General features: G+C 53.0%; 1 pseudogene; it reads right to left on the bottom strand.

Annotated features, from left to right (window-relative positions):
- Positions 1-727: 727 nt before the first annotated feature.
- On the bottom strand, positions 728-1,816 carry LOC142457793 (alpha-parvin pseudogene; annotated as a pseudogene).
- Between the last annotated feature and the right edge of the window lie 1,885 nt (positions 1,817-3,701).

The raw sequence follows: 3,701 nt of genomic DNA, 5'->3' as shown, positions 1-3,701 counted from the left end.
CTGGCTCACGGTACCCCTGTGGGTTCCAGAGGCTGTAATGGTGTAACTGCCGACATGCGGACCCCAGCCAGACTCAACTTTCTCCTGAGGGGAGGCTGGACCTTGTGGTTAGCAGTTCGGTGCACCCCCAGGGCCCCTATTGCATGGACTACAAGAGCCTCTTTCGGGAATACCTTAAGACACATCGCAAAGTACTCCCACCTGTCTATCAGTTTTGTTGCTCTTTTCTCCTTCATTCAGGGAAGGTTGGAAAGGACTTTGAATTTCAGTTTACTAAGATGTGAAACAGAACTGGAAAGAATGTCTTTGTAAACAGTAACTCTGTCCCCAATCCAAACTCACCGCCATCGATGGAGTCCGGCTCACAGCGACCCCACAGGACAAGGCAGATCTGCCCCTGTGGGTTTCTGAGACTGAGACTCTCTTTTTTTGGCTTTATTGCCTTTATTTTCATCTTATGGCATCTATCTTTTGCTTAAACTGGTTCTCCAAACTAGACGGAGGGGATATGAACCCGGCCCCAAGGAGGGGGTCACTGCGCAGGCTCGGGAGGTCTGGGCAGCCCACTCCGATCCCCAGCATCGCTGGGGGAGCTGGCCATGTGGGACAGTGCTGGGCAGGAGTCAGGCAGAAGCAGGTGAAGGCGGTCTGGAGGGCAGTCTGGTCTGCCTGCAGCAGGAGCTCCCGGGCCGAGGGGAGTCCCCGGGCTGAGGGGAGCACCCGTGGTCCCTCACTCCACGTTCCAGTACTTGGTGAAGAGGTTGTACAACACCCGCAGCGTGGACTTCAGGTCGCAGTTGACAATGTCTTCTGGCTGGGGTTTTGGCTTTTCCAGGCCTCCGTCTTGCATGAGCTCAAAGGCAAAGGAGGCATTCAGCACCTTCTGCTCGAAGCTGTCTGGGGTCAGGAAGAAGCTGTGCTGATGCACAAAGTAGCCCTCCAGGAGTCCCATCAGCAGCACCAGGGACACGCCATCTGCAAACTGGGTTTCCAGTTCTGTGACTTCCAGGTTCAGCTTATTCAGGTACTTGTTGACGAACGTGATGAGTGTCTTTTTCACCACGTTGAGTTTGTCTGGTGCGTGGTCGAACAACGTGTCGAAGGCATGTCGCTCATGCCTTCCAGAAAATGCCTCTGTGTTTCCAGTCATTTCCTCTTGGATTTGCCGGGACTGGAGGATCCCTTCTCATTTCTAGACCACAACCACTTGAATGGAAACATGGTCTGGGAGACGGATTGGTGCCCGGAAATACTGGGACAGAGCAACCAGCAGATGCAGGATGGCCACCAGGCTCTTGGCGTGAATAGAGTCCACGTTCCACTTGACGTTCCTCGGGGGCAGTTTCAAGGTTTCATTGATCTTCTCCAGGACAGTCTGTAGTTTCTGCTTCTGGGTGATCTCTGACTGGGTGACCTCAGCAACGTTCAGCTTCTCACACTGTCAGTCATATAAATCTTCAGCAAGGTCTTTCACAATGATTCTTTCTCCAACCAGCACATCATTAATCCAGTCAATCAACACCTTCATCAGCTCTTGCAGTTTGGGGTCATTGCGTGAGTTTGGGTCCACCATGGTTCGAACTTCATTCTCCTCCAGCATCGTGTCCTCGGGGTCCAGCTGGAAGGGAATGGGGCTGAGGGGCAGGTTGGCATTGATCCCTTCCTCCTGAAGCTCTGAGACCTCCTTGGCTTTCTTTCTCCGAGTCAGGGTGCCCCCGAGTTTCCCCAAGAAGGAGTCATCTTTCTTCCTGGACGGGGGTGACTTGGGAGTGGGGGACTTGGGGGCCGAGGGCGACTTCTGCGGGGAGGTGGCCATGGCAGCAGCGGTGCGAGCAGTGGCCGCTGGGCGCGGATGCGGAGCCGAGACTGAGACTCTTTATGGAAGCGAACAGCCTCCTCTTTCTCCTTGGGAGGGGCCGGTGGGTTTGAACTGCTGACCCTGCCCAGTGTGTAACCCACTGTGGCTGTTTGGGCCATCCAGTCAGGTCTGGCTCATAGGGACCCAGCGAGAAGGGACCCTGCCCGCCCAGCTTCAGGGAAAAGACTGGTCCGAGCAGTTTATGTCTTTAAAATGTGACAGACGGGATCTAAACTTTTTTACTTTTTGTCAAAAACACACTCCTGGCTAAACAATGGGAAAACCAAAGTAAATTTCATCCAAAGCTCCTGAACACAGGAGGCCAAGGCCCAGTCAGCCTCTGCGGGGGCTGGTGGACAAACCTGTCTGTGTCCTCACTGGTTGACAAGCCCGACAGGCTTGCTGTCAGAGACCTCGTCTGAAGCTCTCCTGATGCTGGCGTCCGGCCGGCCCCCCACTCTCGAGGGCCCCACGCACCTTGACACTGCCCTGTTGTGTTCCCTGGGTTTCAGAAGCAGATCACCAGGCCTGGTGTCCTCGCTCCCGCACTCACGGTCATCAAACCATTCCTGACCCCTAGGTCCTTCTTGCTGCCCCTTCACAGTCTGGAAACAACACTGAAAGCTGTCTGGCAGGCTTCCAAGAGCATTGACGTGCATCTCAGGAAGACGAAATCTTTAATAACGCCAATATTGTCTCCACTTATCACAGCATTACCAGTTTGTCCAGTTGTGAGGATTTTGGTCTTCTGGACATTGAGCCGGAATGCACACTGAGGCTGAAGTTCTTGATCTTCCTCAAAGTGCTTCGAGTCCTCCTCACGTTCAACAAGCAAGGTGTGTCACCCAAATAATATTGCGTGTTAGCAAGCCTTCCTCCGAGCCTGGTGCATACTCTTCTGCATATAATCCAGCTTCTCTCGCCATATATATTGTTAATACGACTGATTTACAGTTGAGTGGGTGAGGATTCATGGTATTTCATAAAAACCCAGACAGTGCTCAGGGAAGGGGCAGGGAAAGACCGGAGTATTGATGCCTTTCAGTTATGGTACTGGTGAGGGAGGCTGAAGAAAGAGCTAATCTACTTTGGAAGAAGTACAGATAGAATGCTTTATAGAAATGAAGATGGTGATATTACCTCTCATATCCTTTGGACTTATTACCAAGAGAGATCCATCCCCGGAGAAGGACATCATATTTGATAATGTAGGGATCAGCGGAAAGAGGAAGGTCATTGATGAGAGGATGGACACAGTGGCTGCAACCATGAGCCCAAGCAGAGGAAGGAGAGTGAGGACGGGGCCGGGCCAGCGGTTGTACTTCGGGTCGCCGTGAGTCAGATCTGACTCGGTGGCATCTGAAACCAGCAGATGACTGAGGAAAGGTCCTCCGGCTGAGAATGGTGGAGCTGGGAGGGGAATCCCACTGGTTGGCCTCCCAAACCTTCCAACTCAGAAGGTTCTGACCTCAACAAGGACTCCGAGAATACTGGCCCTTAGCTCAACAGCTTGGAGAGCCCTGGTGGGGGTAGCGAATTGCAAGTTGGGCAGCTAACCCAAGGTCAGCAGTTCAAAACCACAAGCCACTCCTTGGGAGAAAGATGAGACTGTCTACTCCTGTCAAGAGTGACCGCCTCAGAAACCCACAGGGGCCGTTCTACCCTGTCTGATCACTATGAGTCAGAATCTACTCGATAGGAGTGAGGTTTTTCGCGTTTCACAAAGAACCAATAGTCAAGCACTGAGGTGATAGTTAGCCATCAACGGTCACCAGACGTGGCTCAGAGGAGAGGAAGGCCAGGCCATGGATCTCAGAAACCAGCCCCTGCAAGCCCCCTGGAG

This window comes from Tenrec ecaudatus, chromosome 10 (genome assembly GCF_050624435.1).
Source record: "Tenrec ecaudatus isolate mTenEca1 chromosome 10, mTenEca1.hap1, whole genome shotgun sequence".
Classification (NCBI taxonomy): Eukaryota; Metazoa; Chordata; class Mammalia; order Afrosoricida; family Tenrecidae; genus Tenrec; species Tenrec ecaudatus.
Note: the sequence above shows the minus strand (reverse complement) of the source record. Positions and strands in the feature narration are given on the sequence as shown.